Raw genomic sequence first — 25,115 nt, 5'->3', positions numbered from 1 at the left:
CTCTACTCCAAATCCCTCTAGTTTGTTGACAAAAGGAAAAAAGAAAGAGTATCCCTCAACACAGACAAAAAACTTCAACATTTTCAGCTACAGTGATTGAAGTAAAACTTGCCAGGTTATGGACTTTATATTCCCTAAATAGTACTACATAGACACAACTTCTAATGCTTAATGCTGGCAAGATTTATATCTTTTTCAGTCCTACAAATACATGCCACAAAGAAGGGAGGATTGACAAAGAGATCAAATTTACCTCAACCGACATGAATTCTGGAAAAGGGATACGAGTTACCTCATGGGCTCCTTTAAGTCCATGATTACAGGTTTATTGACCCTAAAGATGGGCAATTTCTATACTCACTATGACAATTTTGGGGCAGATGGCAGTCGGTGTCTCATTCTAATATGGTAAACGTATGTTATTCTACTTTGACTTAGAAAAAATTAACTTAAAAAACCTATTGATCTAACAACATCTAAAATAACCTCTGCTTCTAAACAAGGTGCAGATTTTTTGCTTTTTAGACCGAGGTATTGGTAAATATCTCAATTTTTTAAAAATCTCTTATTAGGGTATGATTGGACTGGATAAGTTGATGTTTCAAATGGCAGCTTTTGTCATCTGTTGTTTACTATGCTAGAAGAGAATTTCTGAGTTCTCAATTTAAATACATGTTTAAATTAGTCACTGTACTTCAAATCTTCATGTAATACCAATACTAACTTATCAATTATAAATCACAAAGTATTATTTAGACATAACTTATACATATAATCATTACATAATAATCATTATATAATAATATGATTATAAAAATGTTATTACAGAAAATCATCAATACAAAATTAACTGCTATTAAATATAATAGTTTATCACACATAATTTTTCATATTACAAATTTTTAAACAAAATACTAATCATAACATTATTTTTCACCAGATATCAGAAGAAAATATAAATTTAAAAATTTTCTGAGTCAGAAAACAGAACATGGAAAGCCATTAGAGAAGTAAAGTTTAAAATGTTTAGAATAGTGAATATATATGTGGCAAAAATAGATATAAATTTGCAGTAAAAGGACAAATGTTTATAGTTACCACTTTGAACAAAATGTAGCCTGGAAACATGCTCTCTACAGAGAGTAGAGGTTGTGAATTTCACTTCTACTTCCATGTCAGCCAAAACTTATGATTAAAAAACTGCAAAACAAAATAAAATTTAAAAACTAAAAATTTCATTGAACTAAATGTATTTTCTGCCAAGCCAGGTACATAGACATAAAATTTGAATATAATTTAATACAAAATTTTGTTGACAATTACCTCCATCAAGTAAGAAATTTAAAGTTTAAAAAATGACACCACATTATAAGTAGGAGGTTTGGGGGAACCTATAACACACAAAAACTATCAAGTGGTTACAAGTAATCCCATATTCTAGTCACTTTTTCTATCTGAAAAGATTCTGTATTTCATTTGTTAAAAAAATACTCTGGGGATAAAAAAAGAAATGATAGTTTGAAGAATAAGAAGGGTGCAATTGGGGTACCTGGGTGACTCAGTGGGTTAAGCCTCTGCCTTCGGCTCAGGTCATGATCCCAGGATCCTGGGATCCAGACCTGCATTGGGCTCTCTGCTCAGCAGGGAGCCTGCTTCCTCCTCTCTCTCTGCTTCCTCCTATCTCTCTACTTGCTTCTCTGCCTACTTGTGATCTCTCTGTCAAATAAATAAATAAAATCTTAAAAAAATAAAAAGGGGTGCAATTGTGAGTGGGCATCACCTATTACAGATATTAGTAAATATGAAGAAATGGAAATATAGGCCCATACTAACGTGCACAGTGTTAAAAAGTGATAGCTGATTTGAAAAATGTTATTAATAATGCTGCAGCAAGAGAAGCATCTTGGTGGCTCAGTCAGTTAGGCATCAGATTCTTGATTTCTTGTTCAGGCCATGATCTTCAGGTTGTGAGATCCAACCCCGCATGGGGCTCCATGCTCAATGGGAAGTCTGCTTGAGGTTCTCAGTCTTCCTCTCCCTTTTCCCCTCCCCACCCAAAAATAAATAAATAAATCTTTTAAAAAATAATGCTGTAGAAAGAAACAATATAAAAATGGGGGAGGGCATCTGGGTGGCTCAGTCAGTTAAGCGTCTGCCTTTGGCTCAGGTCATGATCCCAGGGTCTTGGTATTGAGCCCCACATCAGGCTCCCTGCTCAATGGGGAACCTGCTTTTCCCTCTCTCTCTCTGCTGCTCCCCCTGCTTATCCTGTCTTGCTCTGTCAGATAAATAAATAAATTTTTTTTTAAATGGGGAAAACTGTATACTGTCATTGAACTCCTGAGTGATACCATTTTTTGACAAGATAATCATGTGTTCAGAGAATCATCCAAGAGAATTTATGAACCTAGTAATGGGATTTTTTTTCATTTGCCAGAAACCATAGCAATATCTGATAATAATATATACATTATATATCATGCATATATAATTTATAATATATATGCCATTTAGGGAATGAAATACAAAATCAAATTGTTAAAATTATAGTAGATGCAATGAATGATATTACTTTGGGTGATACAATGTTTCTCAATTATTATATAGTAATGTTAGTATTTCAATTATTATAGATCAAATTTTCCTGTAAGCCATGCAGCATTTTTTAAAAAGTTATTTCCAAATTATTTCCAAAATAGAAGTATTTGGTCCAAGAACACATGGCTCCAAAAGAATTATACACAGGTTAGTGACCTATTTTTAAAAACTGGATCTAGATAAAACTAATCTCAAAGGCTAAGCTTAAAACAGTGTCACAAGTGTGTGTGGAAAACATAATAGATTGAAAAAAAAAAAAGCTCAGAAAAAGAATTAGGTATTGTATATTACTTACAATGTACATTATGTAAATTTGATAATGAAAAATTCAGGTTAAGTTCTTTCTTGATATCATCAGGTTTATATTACCCAAGATCAATACGACCATTTTTCAGCTACAATCAAACTTTGGAGTGCAAACGCACCTTGAGATTTTTGCTGACTAAGCTATGAGATGGCCAAACTGATGCAATCATGTCACCAAAAACTCAGCTGAGAGTAGGATGCTTTACTCTTAGAAACTATTGATAATATTAATAAAAATTTTCTGGAACAAACCAAACTTCCCGTTTCAAATTTCCTTTTTTAAATGTTCAGGATTAATCAGTCATGATATTTCAAGTAAATTTAATGTTATGAGCAAAATTATGCAAGCATCAAAAATCAATGTACTTGATTTTCTTGGAACTGTCAAAAGGATTAGTATCTTTTTGAAGAGAAATAAAGCAGTAATGTTGTCTAAAAATTGTCAATAAACAAATTGCAATCTCTGACATTGATACCAATATGTATCAATGTAACATAAATAATATTAGTGTAAAGAGTAAAAGAACAGATTTTGGCTGCAAATTCCCTGATCAAGTGGGTCTATATTCCAAAATTAAATTCCCAAAATCAACTTACATTTTCTATTTTGGATATAGAAGTATTACCATGAAAAGGAAGATTTATGATACTGAAAAAATCTTGGCTTTAACTATTACATCTATGTCAACTTTTTCCCTTGAAATCAAATAATGACCCAGTACAGACTGTGACATTAAAAGAATCAGAGGGGGAGACAAACCACTGAAAGACTGTGGACTCTGAGAAACAAACTGAGGGTTTAGGAGGGGAGCGGAGAGGGGGATGGAGTGAGCCTCGTGGTGGGTATTAAGGAGGGAGGGCACGTACTGCATGGAGCACTGGGTGTGGTGCATAAACAATGAATTTTGGAACACTGAAAAAATTAAATTAAATTAAAAAAAATTTTTCTCAAACCAGTCACCAGTGGAGAATATAGCATTTTCAAGTTAAAATATATTAAAAATTACTTAATGTCTGCAACATCTCAAGAAAAAACAAGATATTGGAACCAATAAACATCAAATAGAATTTTATTCCAAAAGAGCAATTGGTAACCGTTCTTGATTTATTTTATCACAGTAACTCTGGGTGTCTATTTATTGTGATGAAATATTTGTATTTTCTCTTATTTCATGCTCAATAATTTCATTTAATCTGCCCAAACCAAATGACATTACATTTATTGCTATTATTGAGGAATAAATAATAGGCTGATCATTAAAAGTTTGTCTAAGAGAAAGGATACTTTGTTCATATGTATACAAAGTCTCCTTAAAGGATTAGTGGAAGCCTGAGTTTTAAGAAGCTAGCTGTAAGCAGGTTCAAGTGCACACTTTCTTGTGTCATAACCTTAAAGACAAGCCAGACAGGTTCCTCCTAGCTAAAAAGTCTCAGTTAGAGCTCTCTTTGTTCCAACTTATGCTCATCAGCTCATTTCTGAACCCTTGGTGTGCAGGATGAATGGTTTGTATGCCTAGATTCAACTCACACATCTAGTCTGGTCAGGAAGACGCGGGTCAAGATGCCATGGTTGATAACCTCAGTCATACCACATAGGGATGGGGGAGGTAGGCAATTTCTAAATGGGAGGGTTGAAGGCACAAATACCAAAAGGCAAAAGGAAAATAATTCAGCAGGCTAAACCACAACCTCTGCCATCCCCTACTATTGCTTCACATTTTGTATTTGAATTCTGGTCTTTGAAAAATTGCCAGAAAAAAAAAGAAAGAAAGAAAGAAAAGAAAAGACAAGTAAAATTGCCAGCAAGCTGAGAATAGCCAGCAACGTACACTTTATCAACCCTTACACAGGGAAATGACCAATGTATTACAGATAAATATGACCAAGAAGTCTATAAAGAATGCAGAATGAGATGATAAATACAAAAAAGTTTGCAAATTAAGCTGGGAGAGGAATAATTTCCTTAAATATATCAGGCTAAGTACTTTACCTGTATATAAATGAAGAGAGCCTGAAAATTTAACCTAGAATCCCACTGAATTCATTTCTGTATATTATTTGAATTTGTAGCATAACATTTAATGTGTTTAGTGAACATTTTATCATCCATTCTATATTGTGGTTTCAGTTATTCTTTTTTTCTTTAAAGATATACTGATTTATTTATGAGAGAGAGAAAGAAAGAGAGAGGGCAGGGAGGGAGGGGCAGAGGAATAGGTGAGAAAGAATCTTCAAGCAGACTCCCCACTGAGCGCAGAAGGCTTATGCGGGGCTGGATCCGAGGACCCAGAGACCATGATCTGAGCTGATGGCTTGAGAATCAGCGGCTTAACCGCCTAAGCCACCCAGGTGCCCTGTGGTTTCAGTCATTCTTAAGGAAAGCTTTTTGCCATATTGATAAAGCCCTAAGAACTTTCTCACTTTTTTAAAGAGATAAACCTGAACTTAGTAGATCCCATCAGCAATTACAGTTGGATTATGGTGTGTGGACCAGGGAATGGTGCCCTTACAGAATAATTCCTAAATAATTTCTATTCTTTTCTGGGGGTGCTCAGTGAAAACTGTTTAATATTCTGTTGTTATTCGACCCCTGGCTCTTGTTCAATAGCTCATTATAAGTTCCAACTTTAAACATGTTCTTTTGAATCTAGATTTTCAGTTGTATTACAGGTCCATAGAGTAGGAAAGGGAAGTAAGCAATGATTCAAGTTTCCAGCCCCACTTTTACCATCAATTTATGTTATCTCATTTATGTCACCTCCTTCTCTGTGCCTTTGGGTTTTGCTCATATAAAGAGAGTAATAATATGAGTTAGCAAATATGTATCAAGAGCTTCCCATGTCCCATATCAAATGTGCAGCATACAAGTAAATCATTTTCCTTCTTTGGGTGTCAGTGTAGCCATAAAATATGAACTTGGGGTAGACAATCTCTAGAATTCTCTGATCATACCATAGCATGTTATTGTAGAAGTCAAAAGAAAAAGACAATGGGTATGAAAATTATTTGAAAAGCATAAAATCTTTCATAGTGATGATACTAGAGGACTGAAGGAATATAAATATATTTACATGATTTCTTTTAAAGAGCATATTTTATTAAAATCCCACTAATATCTAGACCTAATAGGCACTATCCAGTTGTAAGAGGAGCAAAGATGGAGTCACTTATCTTGGTCATGTTAAAAATTAGACATTTTAGATTATCAATATTACATCAGAGATGGTACCTCCCCATTCTCCCCTTTAAAACTACCTTGTTACCATTATTGGCATCTGGTTCTTAAAAGAATGGGTTTTCCATGAGTCTGCTCTCTCTTTTGTCCAAGAATCATTCTGCACTAGTTCAAACTATTGGTTTAATATCAATCCTTTTTTTTTTCTTTTTCAAGTGTAGAAGTTGGTTTGAAAACAGTTTGAAAAGAAGAAAAAAGTTTATAAACACTGAAAATAAGATAACATTAAAAACAAATTTACACTTGCATGCATCCACAGAACCATGAAGGGAAATTATCATTCATTGAAAGCATCTTCTTGCTGGCAGGTAATAATGATGGCTAATGAGACTGACATTTACACTGCTCAGCAAAAAAGTATTTTTCTAAACATGATGTATAATTAACATAACTTGCTCACAAATCATACACACAAAAAGCATCAAATTATCAAGACTTATGAGTGAATAATGTCCTCCGAAGATTTCTATTCAATCACTTTGTATTTTATGAGTAATTTTAAGGCTACTTTAGAATTTTTTCTTCACTCTTCTAAGCGAAGATAAACCAGTTCACATTGATGAAAACTATCAATTCTTTCAGCTTGGAAGAAAGAAAAAAGGACTGTAGGGAAAGGGAAAGAGGGAGGAGGAAAAAAAGAAACAGTAACCCTAGACTTTGAATAAAAGCCCTTGAAAAATGTAGGCTACCTTCCATAGAGTAGAATGTCTCATTATGTTTGGATCCCTATTGTTTTTCTTCATAAGATGTATTTTCTGTCATTATGAATAGTGTTCCCTTTATTTCTATTAACAATTACTTATTTTCTGAATAGGTTTGGATCCTTTTTACATTAGCGGCTGAGAGAAATACTACTAATCACAGACTTTTCCATATGATGAAGGATAAGTCTCTTACAAGTCTATGTGGAATTATTAACACCACGTGTGACTGCACAGGTAAATATAGTAAAACTATAAAGTTGGGGGTTTATTTTGAAAATATTGAACTGTATTATTTTATGACTTTAGAGAAGACTTTAAAGCAGACAGATGCAGGGGAATACTAACATGCTGAGAAAATAAATAGGAATCGCAATTTACATTGTTGAGCAGTGCTAGGCAAGGTTCTAATCATAACTGTGGCTAGGTTCTGTACATGTTTTCATTTCCACCTTAAGAATTTCCACAGAAGTCTCCACTGCTCAGTACTCACTCAAGTCAGAAATCAACTTTTCCATCAGCACTGCCTTTCCTGCAGCTTTCATTCCCCAGTTCATCCAAATCTTCCTGCTTCTCATTTCCTCAGAACTCTACATTCTGATAAACAAAGTCAATGTTTCAGCTTAGTGTGCATTTGTTAGAATACCGCTGACTAATGGGTATTAACATTTCTTGGTTCTTCAGAATTTCTCCCCTTAGGTCTTTCTTGAACCTTACCAAATTTCAAAATAAAATTTCCTGTAAGTGCTATTTCTGTTCAAGAATCTGCACTAGCTCAGCGCAAGGGCTTTGTCAAATGATCTTCTCTTTTCCAGTTCAGTCTCTCTCTAGATAGTGATCTGTTCAATTCTGTGTAGTTAGGTCAGATCTCTTCACAGTTCCTCACATGTACTGCTCAGACCCACTCTGCGTCTGTGTAATTCTTTTGTCCTGAAATATCCTCCTGCCCAGTCACATCAATCTTTGTTCAACGTATAATCAGCTAAGCATCTGCATATAAATACATGTATTTGCTAAAATATAATTCAATTTCCATCTCCCTAATGAAGTCCCATGTCCATAATGATCTAATTCTTAGTCTGTTTTACTAACTTCAAATGGTACCTGCTTATTTTACTTTTTAATCATAACTCAGTATGTTAAAACATTTTTATATTAATTGCAGCTATTTGTTCCTTTAGGAACCTAGAAATCTTAAAGCAGTCTGATCTTGATTGAGAAGGCTATGAGGAAGCATTCAAAATTTTTGAACTACAGGGAAATATGATGGGAGCTGCAATTTTTTTGACTCCATCTTCTCTCTATAGAATAGATAACACTTGGAATACTGCATCATTCCCAATGTTTAAATCCTTTGGTGCTGTCCTACAGCTTTCAGCTAAATAATGCTCTAGCACTGATATGCCTTTACAATCTTCTCTACTGCAAATTTCTGCTGCTCTTCCCTTTTGCTTTATGCCCTTCACTTCTGCTACATAGAACTAATAAATCCATGAATTCATCATGCTTCCAGGATAAAAGACAAATGAGCAGCAGAGAAGGAGAACCCCAGAGTAGATAATTACTTTAGAGAAAGAAAAATGCTTAGTCAATCTATACATAAATAATCATTCATGAACCTAAAAACAATTAATAAGTCATTGATGGAACAATAAAAAGACCTATATACAGTTAATGGTTCAACTAGTTAAGAGGGCCTGGGTTAGATTACCAAAAGCTTGAAAAAATGTCCAGCTAATAGGATCAACTAAATATTTGGAAATGAAATCTGAAAAAACTCCCACATGCATTAGCAACTACATACACAGCATCATGATGCTTGCAGTTTTGTATTTAAGAGAAAATTTAAAATTCTGTTGTATTATTACTCATCATATTCCTCTATATGAAACATTTGTACATCTCTAGATTTCTCAAATTTATATGCTGGAAAGCTGAAACTACTACAACTTCCAGGCTACCTGAAAGACATGCTTGGACTCATTCTGGTGGCAGTGACCAGTGTACAGACAACACATTATAAAAAACAAAATAGTCTCCTTAGGAAACAGTCTGTGATTACACATGTAAGTGTGATCAGTAGCAACAGGGAAAAAATGTCCTGTGACTCCTGCAACTGTGTTCAGTCCTCATTTCAGTAAACCAAAAAACTGACGAAGAACATGCAAAGTGATCCTTTACTCCCAGGAGAAAACAAAAAACAAAAAAACAAAACTGAAAATGGCCAGGAGACAGCGGAGAGAGGCCCTTCTCCACTTGCAGCCAGTCTTATCTTTTTTGAAGATAATATCTTGTGTCTTTCCCTTGTGAAAAACTTCCTACTGCTCTTAGGATAGGACAAAACTTGTAATATGAACTGCAAGACCCTGTATCATCTAGGCTTGAGATGTCCAATATAGTTCCCACTAGCCACATGTGGGTATTATTTTTAAAATAATTAAAATCAAGTAAAATTTTAAATTGTGTTCTTTAGTTGTATTAGCCACATTTTAAGTGATCAAAAGCCACATGTAGTTGGGATTCTGGCCGGATTCTGTTTCTATTTATTTATTTTTTCTTTAATAAAGATTTATTTATTTATTTGGCGGGGGGACAGAGAGAACGTGGGAGGAAGGGCAGAGGGAGAGAATCCTCAAGCAGAATCGCCACTCAATGCAGAGCCAGACATGGGGCTGGATCTCACCACCCATGAGATCACAGCCCATGAGACTGCAACCTGAACCGAGGCCAAGAGTCAGACGCTTAACTGACTGAGGCACCCAGGAGCCCTGGGACTCTGTTTCTTCATCTAACCACATATATTTGTGTACTTTCATATTTGTATGTCCTACTTAAACTATAAAAAATTTTAAAATGCATTTGTTTCTTTTATTTAAATGTTTGGCTTCTAAAATATTGGTAAGGGCTTCCTTCTAATTTGGGATGGCAGACTGAATATATTCATTTACCTTTAGTCTTTAAGGAGGCCTTCCTGAAAAGACACAAAAAGTGTTTTTAAAGGAATGGAACCATAAGAGGGCTGGTAAACTAGAAAGAGGACTACCAAAGGACCAGAAAATTTCTGACTGATGGAGAAAACAAGTCAGGAAAAGTTTTATTCCCAAACACCAAAAAGAACTGCCCTTTCTAAAGAAAGGCTCAGTGTCAGCCACTACAAAGAGAAAGAATCAATGGTGATGACAATTAAATAGATAGCAGCTTTTGACACTACTCAATCATTTAGAGCCTCTTTCCCAGGCTCTTCATAGATAGAGTCTATAAAGCCAGGTCTTAGCCCTCATGGATTAAACTTGATTTTGTTCCCCCAAATGGAAAAGGAGTCAACAGATTGTTGGAGCCTGCAAGAGAAGCAGAGCAAAACCAAAGATAGCAATGAACCATCACACTGGTCACTAAGGAAATTAATAGAAAGAGAAGGCAGCTCCATCCAGTGGTGAAATACACTAAAACACTCCACCCTGAGATAAAGCTCCCTTTAATTTAGGAATGATAAAAGTTCCAATAGTCTTGAGAATATTGTAGAGTCTAGAACTAGCCTTCACATTTAAGAGTCAGGAAAAGAGAACTGTACAACCATACAGCTTCAGAAGAAACACACACCAAATGCCTACAATAATCAACTAAATCTTGATTCAAAAATATGAACGAAAAACAAAGATGCCAGTCACTTAAGGAAAACTAATAACAGAAAAAATAAATCCCATCAGAGAAAACAGAGATAATTTAAGAAAAAGAATAAACTTTAAAATACATACATTAGAATTTCTATTGGTGAATTGGTAGGCAATGTGAATATGAAGCTAAAGTAACTAACAATGATATAAAATAGAAAAACAACAAAAGAAATTAATACAAATTTGAACTTGGAGGAAAAGAGAGGAAAATTCCTAAGAAACAAAAATGGGAATTGAAAAGCAAAGACATTAAATACAGTGTTGTAGATCTAGGGGCTTATAACACAAAGAAGTAAATTCAAACAAGGCATTTGGGTCCTAATTCCCACGGTAGAATAGAAGAAAAGACATTTGGTGCATAAGTGTGTAGTAATTGAAACTCAGAGATTTATATAAAACCAGTCTGTTTTCTCAGTCAAAGAGAGATTAGAAAAATACTGTTCAATAATTCATGTATATGACAAGGAAATTTATCTTTGCCCAGAACTTAAGGTTAGCAAAGAAAACATATCAGAGCCATATGGGAATTCAGAGTCGGAATTTTTAATCTATTTGATAAAAGACTCTCCATGCCAAAAAAATAAACTGTTCCCAGTCTGGTTTCACTACATCTAATATCTGGCAGAAACAAACCTATAACTGTGCTGTGTCACCCCTCCCACAAACAGGACCCAAGAACTGTCACAGAAAAACCACAATCCATTGAAGATGAACTCACGATCAAAAATTACAGAACACATGTAAAAATGATCAAGCATAAGTAAGAGTCAGAAGATACAACAAACAAAAAAATCTGTATCTCGACCTCTTAAGATGGTAAAATGCTCATAAACAGATCATAAGATAATTATACTTAAAATAATTTAAATGAAAAAAGAAATAAACATATTTAAAGTGAACCAAATATAGCAGGTAGAAAAGGAAGATAAAGTCACTGAAATATAAACCAAAATGGATGGACTAAACACACTAGACACTGTTAAAAAGATAATTAGTAAACTAAATGACAGACTTGAGGAAAACATCAGATTATAGCACAAGGGTATAAAAGATTGGAGAATAGTAAAGAGAAATTATAAGACATGGAAGGTAAAATGTGAAGATCCAGCACATATCCGAGAAGAGTTTCAAGAGGAGAATACAGTGAAAATGAGGAGAGGCAATGAGATCATGGTTGAGAATTTTTCAAAACTGATGAAGATATGAATTCTAAAATGAGAGGTACCCTTAAAGAAAATTAAATAAGAAGAAACTCACATCTTGGCCTATTGTTGATAAACTCAGGACATCAAAGGGAAGAAAAACCTTAAAATTAACCAAAAGGGACGGACAAATTATCTCTAAAAATAGATGAACTGTAAGGAAAGGCCACAAACGATCTCTTCAAAATGGCAAATTGTTTTTCAAGGGAAAGAAAAACACACATTTTTAGAACTTCAAAGACTGAATTTAGCAAAATCTTCCCAGTGAAAGAACTGCTCAACAACATACTTTGAGAAGGAAATTAACTCCAAAGAACTGAGTATAGGCAAGAAACAACAGGAAGCAAAGAAATTAGTGAACATGTGAGTAATTAAAAAATAACTGGAAATAAATTCTGATAAGAAGAACATTTAAGTTTAAATTGGTTATTCAGAGTTTAATTGTTGTAAGGTCTTAATTCTCTTTGGACAAAAGATATAGGCATTAATTAACTTTAGACATTTATATCAAGTATGCATGTTAAAATTCCACCGTAATAATGAAAAGACTTGATTTAGAATCTATCAGTTCACACCAATAGCAGGGAAAAGAGGGGAATAAGATAACTCAATCTAAAAGAAGTCAGGAAAAGAAAATAAAGAAGCTAAGTTAAAGCATTTGGAAATTGAAAGCAGGGTAACATATTTGGAAGTTATTATAATTACTCTTATTATTAAAGTAAATTATAGTCATCTAAACCAGGAATTACAATAATTATAAACTAATTTAATATATCTTTGTGTGTGTATGGGATCCACAGAGATTAAAGGAATCACAAAGTTATGTCAGAAAAAAAAAAGAAGGTGCCACCAAAAAGATAGCAATCAGACAATAAAAGACTTCGCATTTCAAAAAGGTGATTGTTGAAATAAAAATTCAATGAGTAATGTGATTAGAAAGAACATCTCTCAAGTCCAAGTTAGAAGTCAAGACATAAAAATCAAAGAAATCTCCAAAACATAAGAGTTATTTGTAGACTACTATATACCACAGAAAACATAACTTTGCTCCTATTATGTGCCAGACACTGTTCTAAGGACATTATCATTACCAAATAATTGACTATTATTATTAACTAAAAAATTATATAATGCCATTACCAAATAATTGACATTACCAAATAATCCAACAACGTATTATTACCCCCATTTTACAGATGAGAAAACTGAAGCACAGAACAATGAAATAATTTGCCAAAAAGACAAAAGAAAAACAGCAAAGTTCAGAAACACAGAGGGTAGATTCCAAGGTTCAAATATATAGGAATAAGACTTCCAGAAGCAAAAATCAGAGGCAACAGAAAGTAGAAGATAATTAAATTATAGACACTATCATTTTTAACTCAAAAATTTTCTGAGTTAAAAATATAGTTGTATATTTTGATTTAAAGAGCCTACCACATACAAGCATAATAAATTATTAAAATTGTCTATGCCTATAAATGGTCTAAATTCTGAAAATAAAGAGAAAAATCAAGAAAGCTTCCAGAGTGGAAAATCTGGTATCTTAAAATGAAATGAATATCAGATTTCTCTTTAGCCTCAGTGAGTCCTAGAACACTAGGAAATAATTTCCTCTCCACATTTTGAAAGAATATTAATAGAAACTAACAGTTATAAAAGAAGACATACAGAGAGAAAGATACAAAGAAATTTTGGCATATGCAAAGCAGCCAAAAAAAATTACCATCCATGCACGCATGTGAAAAAGTGTGAGTAGATACCACAGAAAAACATAAAAGGAATACCCACAAAAATTATGTTTTTCTATCACTTTTCTGAGATACCAGAAAGAACAGCAAAAAGAAAAAGTGATTTAAAAAAAATTCCATTGGACTGTGAGATTAAATCATTCATCTTAAGTATTAGAGGACTGGTTATATAAAACTGCAATCCCTTTTTACATGTCTCTTCAACTCAGTCATTTCTCTGGTATATAATATTTATATAATAATGGAAATGCACTTTAAACACATTTATGATACTATACTGGAAAAAGTCCACATATAAGTGGATCCACGTATTCACACTCATATTGTCCAAGGATCAATCAAATGATATATGAGAAAGTAACTATAGACAATATCCCTTATTAACATAAATGTACAATATCTAAACACAATTTTACCAATCTGATTCAACAATTTATAAAGCGGATAATACAACATGACCAGGTATGATTTATCTCAGGAACACATGATATATATTTCAGAAGAAATTAATTTGCAAATACAAAGTGAAACAAGCAGTGCTTTTAAATGTTTTACACTGTCTTTTTAAAGAAAAAGTTTTATGTACATAGTTAGAATTGAGTTCTTTGTACAATCCTGCAAATCCCTGAGCCCTTCTGTGATAGAGGGAGAAAAATATCATAAGCATTAAAAGGTGTCACTGAGGCTAATGTAACATGAATCTCCGTTCTGGAAGAGTTCGCCTTGAGTTATTCTAGCTGAGCCAATTAAGCATCTGGCAGTGCAGGCAGAGAGAGCACCGGGGCTCATAACCAGCCACCCTGATGCTTGAGAGGCACCTCCCAGCCCACTGTGAGTGCTGAATGCTGGGGACCGGAGGAAGGGAGATACATGGTGATTAGAAGAAACAAAAAAGAGGCAGGTATTAACTGGGAAATTGAAAAGAGCTTTAACAGAAGTGCTAAAAATCATGCTTGTAATGCTTAATTTACTTTTATTTTCAGAATTGTCCCTAGAACTGTAAATCACTCTCCCTTATTTTTAGTACAAAAGATCTTTAAAAACAATCTTTGTGGCACTCCTAGGTTAATGGACCTCCCCCTTTGACCTTTTATTCTGTTATATATTAATAGGAAAATATCAGATATTTCTTTGCAATTAATATTAGCAGTAATTCTAGAAGAAAATAATAAATAGTAAGTTAGTTTCCAAAGTAAAATCATACATTGCTTTTAAAGTTTATTTCCACAAACTGCTTAAAATTCAAACTAAATTTGTATAATACCTTCCAATGAAAACCGGACAGTTGAATTAATCTTTATAAAACTACAAATTTACATAATCCATATACTCAAAAACTGTTCTTTGCTCTTTTAAAAACATCTTTTAAAATTTAATTTTATAATCACCTTGAACGTACCCTTTCTGAAGGTCTTGCATAACCCATAAGCAAATGGAAGAAAATTTTGATGGGTGGGTCAAAAGGACTCCTCCCCTCCAAATCCTAGAGGAAAAGAACAATGAATCCATAAAGCAACCCACTTTCCAGACAAATGTTATTGGTCTTTATATTGTAGTTCTTTTGTGTGAGCTTTTTAATTAGCTGTTAACAGCACATGACAATGAAGTCACAGTGTGAGCACTTATTGAGCAAGACAGAAGTATGAACAGAAAAGGTTCATGACCATAAATGGCACCCAAATCCCATTCAGCTATCTTATAAACCAATATTGCTGACTACAAAGAGAACCATGTAGGAAGATACAAATGGTTCAGGGCAAACCATCATGATTAGAAAAACAACTCAATACTAAAATCCTGCTAACTGAGTTGCAGCATTGCTACATTAGAAAAAATAGCCCCTTTGTGATAATCGATATTATCTCCTTAATAGCTTGTAATACCCCGTTGTATGCATCCCCCTTATGTTTTAATGATAAGACATCACTGTAATAATTATTTTATTAAAATATTTAAATACATCTACCTGCTTATACTCTGCTCTCAGAAGAGAAAAAATATATATTTTTCAAATATTCATTGGCTTTGTTAATTTTTGGCCCTTCAAAAATATTACTTTATTTTAATCCCCTCTGCTGATTCTAACATTCAGTGTGCACTTTTATTTATTTATTTTTAATATTATTCTTTTTTAAAAGATTATTTATTTATTTATTTGAGAGAGAGAGAGAGAGAGCAAGCATGAACAGGGGGGATGGAGCCTAATGTGGGCTTCCACCCCAGGACCCTGAGATTGTAACCCAAGCAGAAAGCAGTCACTTAACTGACTGAGCCACCCAAGCAGAAAGCAGTCACTTAACTGACTGAGCACGCCCTCGGTGTGCACTTTTAATCAGAAGCACAACTCATCTATTTTTTTAAGATACACTTATTTATTTGAGAGAAATAGAGAGGGAGCAGGGAAAGAGGCAGAGGGAAAGGGAAAGAGAGAATTCTCAAGCAGACTCCCCACTGGGCACTGAGCCTGATGCAGGGCTCCATCTCACAACCCCAAAATTATAACCCGAGATGACCCGAGATTTCACGATCATGAAATCAAGAGCTGACCGCCCAACCAAATCATCCAGGTACCCCAGCACAAGATATCTGATTGGTAGGTAATGTTTGACGCATTTATCTGTCATGCTGAGACTACAGGCAAGCCTTAGGATCATGCACTTTATATGTTCAAATACAGATTTAACACTAAGGCTAGACTCTCATTTATTCTATCCTATTTTAGTAAATAAATAGAAGTTATAATTGGTTATGATTTGGTTATGGTTAATTCAGATTTTTTCTATAGTAATGTCCTAGGCTGGACCCTCTGAGAAGCCAGAGAAAGATGAGATCAAGAGTGCAAGAGTGCTATCAGATAAAACGCCTGGTAAGAGAAAATGGAAGGAGCTGTAAGAACTCAGACCATGATGCAAGTCTGACCGGAGGTGAGGAAATGCGGAAGGAAAGTTTGAATGGAAGGAAGCATCCCAGAGTGCCATGCAATCTAATGAAAGTTTGGCAGAAAGTTTAGAAGTCTTGAACCAAAGTAGGCCATCAGAGGTGCTTCCATGTTTTCAGTAACAAGCCTGCCTTAATATCCCTGTCACATTCAGTCACTGGCGAGAGCAGGGCAAACACAGAAATGGTTCTCAGAGGGCAGCGCCTGAGGCCGTTGGCCAATTACGATGCCCACAGTTCGAGATCAGCAAGGCTCATTTTCAAGGTTGCCCGACTGTCTGCTGTTAAACTTTTGGAAAATACTTTTCCAAAGTTATGAGATACATAATTTTGACAAAATACCACTACAACATCCTTTCAAACTGACATCTTTGGTTAGAAAAAAAAATGTGGTACCAGGTTTTTAAAACTCACAGAGATTTTAGAGACCACTGTTAATCTATTACTGTTACATGAATCAATTATGATATCAAATACCACAATAACAACATATTTCACTTCAAATATTTTTCATGTTAATTCTAAAGAAAACTGTCTTGATTTCAAACAAAATGGTGGAGACACAGAAATTTAAAATATTTTTGGAGGTGGTTTTATAAAAGCAGATAAGATAAATGACGCAATGGGATCAAAATTATATACATTTTTCTTTAAAATACAGTATTTTAATCAATTACTGCTCATATTTCATTTGCTTTTCCAGAAAGCCCATGAATGTTGGTGTATCAACAAGCAAGATAAACTTCCTTAAATGGCACAGAAATTTGTGACATCCTAGAAAATGTCATCAAAAGGAAAGAGGTAACAATGTTAAAATATCTCACCCAATCCCGTAAAGATGACTAATCTATTTCAGCATTTCAAGATTTTAAGTAGCTAGAGAATAATAAAAAGAAATTTCCACAAGCCTTTCATATGTAACAAAATGAAGCTTGCCATGCTCCCCCTGTGCATTTAATAATGCACACCTATTGATTTATATTCACCAATCTATTGTAGCCATTACTGTTTTAGGTCTTTTGCCTCCAAAAATGTCCTTGGATTTTTCAAAATTATAAATGTCAAGTGATTTGTTGTATTCCTTAAAAATACATTGAGCCAGAATAGTGAAGTGAGGATGCCTGGCCAGAAACAGGAGCATGGGTAACCACTTCCAGCGTGTAAGATCCAGCATTCCTCCCCTGCTGCCCCTTGCAGACCTTTGCCCCCACCACAGCCGAGCTAATCCAGAAGAAGGTACAGGGAAAACTGGAGAAAGAGCTACAATAGGACTTTATTAAATCTATGCGGCAGAAGCTTGAGGTGCAACTAACAGGAAATGATACCTGTGATCTCCTTCCCCATGAAGGAGAAACCAGCCTTGCTAGATAGGTGCAACGTGGTCTTCACACCTCTGAGTCCTGGGCTGGTCAGACGGGAGCAGAGACACGTTCGGGCCACAGGGAGCTAGAGGCTAGACTATCACCGCAGAAATCAAGAGATCAGAATCTCAGCTGTGGGCCCCTGAAGGGCAGTTGGGGCAACTGAGGGAGAGCCGGGTGTAACCAGGCAGCCAAGGCAGAGGTTTCTGGGAAGGCTTGGCCCTGCAGTGGCAGCTGGGGTGGCAGAGGGTAGGCAGTGGGAGGTGGGCAGGGAATGGGGCAGCTCTAGGGTCTCTACTTCAGTGAATAAAATGTGTAAATACCTGGGCTATGTTCTGGCCAGCCAAAACAAAAATAGAAAGAGAGAGCCAAAGTTAAATTATTCAGTAAACATACCCGGTGTATTTTAGGAGTTTGTTAACATTTTTCTCAGTTTGCTATTATAAAATACTTAATAGTATATTAATTCCTACATGTTTTTTTAAAGTTTTTATTTATTTATTTGACAGAGAGAGAGAGCACAAGTAGACAAAGAGGCAGCAGAGAGAGAGAGGGAAGCAGGCTCCCCACTGAGCAGAGAGCCCAATGCGGGGCTCAATCCCAGATCCCTAAGATCATGACCTGAGCCAAAGGCAGAGCCTTAACCCACTGAGCCACCCAGGCGCCTACTTCCTACATTTTTAAATGCATTTGCTCAAGATTTAACGACTAAAATCTCACTCAAAGCAAGGATACTATTTTTGTTTTTAAAATATTCTGTGAAAACATACAAATAGTCACAAATATTGTGATTTTGTTCTACTTCTAGGTATTTATCCTAAGAGAATTAATCCAAAATGTTAAAAAATAATGTGCTCTCAGATGTTCTTCACAGGATACTTATAATATTGATATATTAAGGGAAATTACAACATTAGGGGAAATGTACAATTATAATACACCTCCTCAATAGAATATGAAGCAAACCTTTAAAAGTGTTTAAAAATTATAAGGAAATGTGAACAAGGATTATGGTATCTTTTGTCAAAATATATAAGCTATATATGACACATAAGTAGCTCTATTTTTTAAAATCCTAAAAATACTATCAGAAACAACACTAAGATTGCATTTATACGATGGAGGTATATATTACTTAATATGTAGTTTCTTGTATTTGGTAACATCCTTACCCTGCCTTTCAGAATGGAGAAATGATTAATTTATATCCTCCAGAAAATGAAGGATTGTAATAGTTTCAGTTCATTTTATGAGGCCATCATTATTCTGATACCAAAACTTAAGACATCACAAGAGAGGGTGCCAGGGTGGCTCAGTGGGTTAAGCCTCTGCCTTTGGCTCAGGTCATGATCTCAAGGTCCTGGGATCGAGTCCCGTATCTGGCTCTCTGCTCAGCGGGGATCCTGCTTCCTTTTCCTCTCTCTCTGCCTGCCTCTCTGCCTCCTTGTGATCTCGGTCTCTCAAATAAGTAAATAAACTCTTTAAAAAAAAAAAAAAGACATCACAAGAGAAAATAACTAGAGAACGATACCCCTCATGCACATAGATGTAAAATGTTAAAAGAGAATTTTACAAATCTAGTTCAACAATTTATAAGATGAATAATATATCATGACTAAATAAGATTTATCCCAGGAATGCAAGGTTGGCTTAATATTAAATACCAAACCACATAATTCACCAATAATAACAAACTTTTAAAAAATTGACTATGATTATCACAGTAGACACAGAAAAGGCACTTGAAAAAAAGCCTGCATCCATTCTTTATAAGAACGCTAAACCATACTAAGAAAAGAAGAGTTTTCCTGATACTAGGCATCTACAAAACTTCTGCAGCTAACATCATATTTAATGGTGAAAGGCTGAATACTTTCCCCCCAAAGTGAGGAACAACAACAAAACAAGAAACCCATATAACAGATCAGGTTCTTGAACTCTCCTCCCATGACCTTGTGTTCCACTCTACTTCAGCCACAAAAGCCCACAGTCATACATTAGGCCTAGTCATTACCAATGAATGCAACCCCTCCCTTACCTTAATTTCCAAGGATATACTTTCTAATCACTATCATCTATCTCTCTAGCTCCTCCTTTTAATCACTTAGCTATTGCTTTATAATTATACAACTCCAACATTTGGTGGCTTGAGATAACAGCTTTTTATTATCATTTTAAGTCTATGTGTTGACTGGACAGTTCTGCTGGGTTGGGCTGGGCTGGGCTGGGCTGATCTCTCGGGCAGTCTTATTCATTTGTGGTCAGTGGGCAAGTAGACTGTGGGCCAGTCATTCATATGGAATGACTCAGCTCTGCTTCACATGATTTCCCACCTCCCAGGCTGATTTCCATGACAGAGGCAGGGACCTAAAAGAATTAGCAGATATGCTTAAGACCTTATACCCTAAGATGACACTGGGTCACTTGAACCACATCCTATTAGTGAAGCAAAGTCTCAAGGCCAACCTAGATTGAAGAAGAGAGGGCTGGATCCATGCAGGGATTGAAAATTAGGGCCATATTTTGCAATCAGTCTATTACCCCCTCTACAACTCTGATTACATCCTTCCACAGCACCACCGACAATCCATCAAACCTACCTTCTGGTGTAACCTCATCCTCTGGTGTCCTCACATCCCTCCTATCTGATTTAAATGCAATGGTCAATCATTATCATCATTTTCTTGCACTCACCCTCAACACCACAGCATTCTCTTAAATAGATACAGGCTGATCTAAATCACAGCTTAGGGACGCCTGGGTGGCTCAGTTGGTTAAGCAGCTGCCTTCAGCTCAGGTCATGATCTCAGGGTCCTGGGATCGAGTCCCACATCGGGCTCCTTGCTCGGCAGGGAGCCTGCTTCTCCCTCTGCCTCTGCCTGCCTCTCTGTCTGCCTGTGCTCGCTCGCGCTCTCTCCCTCTGTCTCTGAAAAATAAATAAAATCTTTAAAAAAAAAAAAAAAAAAAAAAAAAAATAAATCACAGCTTAGTTCAATGTAACTTTCTTTGAACTTCACTCCTGTGTTCCTACTGCTGAAGGTGACTGGAGAACAAATGCACAATGACACTGACTTTTCTGACTTGAAATTCAAGACCGTGAACCTCATGAAGGTCCATCATACTGCTGCCATTCCCTCCCATTTCTCTAGTGTTTTTACTTTGCATCTCCAAGGGAATTATTTCATGCCTTCCCTCTCCTCAAACCTTCAACAGGACTTCTCCTGTGCTCACTCTCAGCTGGATATTGTTTCCTAGAGAGACAATGGAAGGAATGAAAAGAGACCTTTCATACCTTATCTGCCACCTATCAGCATCTCTATTTCCTTGTACTACTAGAGATATAGAGAAGCACTACAGGAGATTTGTAGTCCCACCTGCCTGGGGAAGCCCACCCATCTATTTCAATACTAGCTTCCATTCCCTCTTTTTCTTTTCCTGCATCATCCATTTCCCCCTCCTATACATTGTCATTCCCATCATCAATAAAAATCCTTAGAAAAAAGTTTAAAACTTCAAAGGATCTTACTTCCTTTTCCAATGACTTTACTGTCTCCTGTTCTCTTTACAGCAAATTCTCAAAAGTTATACCTGGTTTTTCCATTTCTCCCATTCTGCCTTCCCATTCTATTTTACAATCACTTCCTTTGGATTCCCATCTTATTTCACCTCCAAGAAATATTTGGCACAGCTATGATATGTGTCTTGAAAGCTTCTTTTCACTTGCCTGTCTATACATTACACTTGCTTTTTAATACACTCATCTCCAGATTTTTGCACTTGCTGTTCCCTCTGCCTAGGATTCACTTGCACCAAATGTAGGTATTTCTATCTCCCCTCTCTCTTCCAAATCTCTCTTCAAATATAAGTTCAGGGAGCCATTCCCTAACTACCTTATTTAAAATCTATAGCCTACATGGCACAGCTGGCACACACCATCTCCCTTAACTAAATTGTATCACTATGTCCATTCATTCTATGTATTTATTTTTTTCTGTCTCTCTTTACTAAAATGTAAGTCCTATGAAAACAGGGATATTTTTCTATTGTATTCACTTTATATCACTAGCACATAGAAAAGTGTCTGACATAGAGTTAAGTGCTCAGTAAATATTCATTGAATGAACTTGATGAATTTCAATTATTTTTTTTTTTTTAAGATTTTATTTATTTATTTGACAGAGAGAAATCACAAGTAGTCGGAGAGGCAGGCAGAGAGAGAGAGAGGGAAGCAGGCTCCCTGCTGAGCAGAGAGCCCGATGCGGGACTCGATCCCAGGACGCTGAGATCATGACCTGAGCCGAAGGCAGCGGCTTAACCCACTGAGCCACCCAGGCGCCCGAATTTCAATTATTTCACAACTGAAAAGAACACGTGTTCCACAGTGGTCATCGTCATGTTCTTAATTTGAAACTTCAATTGTCATCAATCTGATAACACACACACATCTTAACTCACAAATAGCTTGGTTTTAAGACATCATAAAGAAGTTCAAATAAAGATATAAACCTAGTAAACGTGGTTCAGTTCAAGGAGTCATTCCCAAATTAGACGATCCTAGGTTTTTCTTTAGATCTGCTCAATCAAAACCTTCAAGAACAATACCAGAGATCAGAATTTTTTTAGAAGAGTCTAGGTAATGCTAATGACCAGCTGGACTTGGGAATTACCACAGTTTTCTCTTTGCCCCTATATTTAAAAACTTGGGGAAGCATGTTATTATGTATATTTTTTATAACCAAATGCAAATGTTTTCAGCATCATACATTATACATTAATTATTTTCCCATTACCTAAGACAATCACAGCTGTTGTTTTGCCATACATGTCACTGACTAAGATCACTTTTTGTGCTGTCAGACCTTATGCTATCCGTCAAAATGCATTGACATTTAACATCACCAAAGGGGAAGAGTCTATCTTACTGTACAGAAAACATCTCTAGTCTCTTCTCTAGATTTCTCTAAAACACTTACATTGGTGCAATACATTTAGGTCATCTCTATTTCCTTCGGTGAGGGAAGTTTTAAACAGCTGAAATTTGTTACTTCCTTTCATCATTTTTAAAAGAGGAGAATAAACTCAAAATTATAAAATGACCTATCTAAATATACTAACCATCAGCACAAGTTTTTGCTTTAACCTCACGCTTCTACTCAATGGACAGAGTTTAGCTTCACGTCTTCCTTATGGTTTCCAAGTCATCCTCTTCATAAAGAATGGATGAGGCTAAGCTTCGGTGGAATGGAGAAAACTGGCCTCAGACTCAGGAACATGTGTTCATTCTGCCATGCGACTGTGATGAATGGTCAGACGTCCAATGCCGGGCTGACATATCTCTACACAGATATCGGCACACACATGTTCTTTAGATCTCCAAAGCAGAGCTGCGTTCTCTTTTGAAATCAGCACTTATTAAATTGCAGAAGTACCAATAAATTGACAAACAGTGGTTCTACCTTCATCTCCTTCCCTTTGGAAAATTTTTCTCTATGAAACTTATAGACAGTCATGGTCTCAGGTGCAAAATAGATTTTAAAATATAATATAAAAGTAACAAAAATAACTGACATTTATTAAAAGCTTACTATGCACTAAGCACAGTAGTTAATGTTATAAGTACATTATTTCACTGAATTCTATGAGATAGGCATTATCATATTATTGTTGTTGTCTCCATTTTACTGTAGAAGAAACTGAGGTATAGACCGATGAAATCACTTGCCTGACCTCATAAAACCCATGAGCGACTGATCCAAGACTCTGTTCCAGACCTGTTTGACTGCAAGGCTATCGATCACTTGGCCAAATTTCCTTGCCATGATGTAAAATTTAATCAAAGACGTTATAGGTTTCAAAATAGTTCTCTTAAAGAGATATTGTCCTGGAAGTTGAGAAGAAGACTAATTCTTTATTCAACGTGGGTCCACTTCAAGAGAAATGCCAAGTATCTGGGAACAGAGAAAGGAAAGGGGGCTTTAAAGAAAAAACAGACCACAGCTATAAAGAGTCAGATGGCCAACATCTGGACAGCTTGTGGTCGAGCTGAATTTGCTGCTGTGTGAATTACAAAGGTATGACAAATCTTTTACTCTGTTCTAATTTGGCTCAGCCAGCTTGCCTTCAGTTTTTTTGGCACAGCTTCCCACATTTGAACTAAAATGCCCTTTCATGAAGCAGTGTATTGCTGAGGATTATCATGCAGACTTTCTGTTTTGTTTTCCACCTCACTTTGTTTATGTGCTGCAGGGGAGGGATCTCATAATGTTTGATGGCTCTTTACATCATATTCTCTACCCTGTGCATAGAAGGTCCCTTTGCTTAAACATTTGCAGTTATACAGGGATATGTTATTTGAGTCTGGCTCTCCAGGACACCCATCGGAGTCCTCTTCTTGCTTACTTCTTTGGATACTCATGGGCTGAGGGGCTCTTTGTGAGCTTTCTTACACCAATTTCTTCTTCAGCAGTAGCTCCCCTTATGTTCAAATGCATCAGGACAGTTTCTGTGGGCAACTGCAGGTTTCAAAGCAGATTTTAAGTCTTGATTAAACTTTCTACTATTATTATTATTATTATTGCTTTTAATTCCTACATAGGAAATAATTCATGTTGTGATGCAGCAGGAAACATAGCTGCAACAGCAATAATAATGAGTCACAGAGGAAGGGCCAGACAGTGGACTGAGCCCTTGGTATGGATTACAGAAATGCCATTCATGCCACTGTGAGGCAGTCCTAAGGATAAGGGAGCTCTGACTCTCTACATCTTATGGATGTGGAAAGTGAGGTATAGGGAGGTAAATGAACTCAGGGCACATGATTCTGGAGTGATAAAGACACAATTAAAACTCAAGTCTGTCTTACTTGAAAGTCACCATTTTTGACTATCGATATTACACAAACAATGGAGGAGATCCATTGCACTATGCTGGATCTGAAATGCATTAACCCTTTGAGAATCTGGATAAATGTAATAAGGAAAACCAGTGAGAAAAGTAAAAATAGCCCGTTTCTTCCTCTATAAAGAATAATATGGAGGTAAGCAACACACTTAAGAGACAAGAGACACAGGTTCTAATCCCAACACTATCAGACAAAGTTTCTACTCACATGAATTAGGAAAATTGCTTCATCTTTCACAGGCCTGGGTGTCCTCATTAAATGAGCTTCAATTAAGCTCTCCTTAAGACTATAAACCACTGTGAGAGTATTCTATTTATAGAGATGTGACTCCAAATTCCTTTTATGCAAATGTTAAACTCTTCTCAGATGTCCTCTAAGATTCCTCACTTCCTAAATGTATTTCTAACATCGTTTCCGTGTTTGTATTTAGAACTCTATTCTGAAAGACA

General features: G+C 35.7%; 1 long non-coding RNA gene across 1 annotated transcript; it reads left to right on the top strand.

The window, feature by feature from the left end:
- The first annotated feature begins 11,391 nt into the window (after nt 1-11,391).
- On the top strand, nt 11,392-17,420 carry LOC116576811. Its single transcript, XR_004280284.1, has 3 exons — nt 11,392-12,079; nt 16,253-16,391; nt 17,108-17,420. It is a non-coding gene; the product is annotated as an uncharacterized LOC116576811 (long non-coding RNA).
- The last annotated feature ends 7,695 nt before the right edge of the window (nt 17,421-25,115 follow it).

The sequence above is a fragment of the Mustela erminea genome, chromosome 17, assembly GCF_009829155.1.
Source record: "Mustela erminea isolate mMusErm1 chromosome 17, mMusErm1.Pri, whole genome shotgun sequence".
Taxonomy (NCBI): domain Eukaryota; kingdom Metazoa; phylum Chordata; class Mammalia; order Carnivora; family Mustelidae; genus Mustela; species Mustela erminea.
Note: the sequence above shows the minus strand (reverse complement) of the source record. Positions and strands in the feature narration are given on the sequence as shown.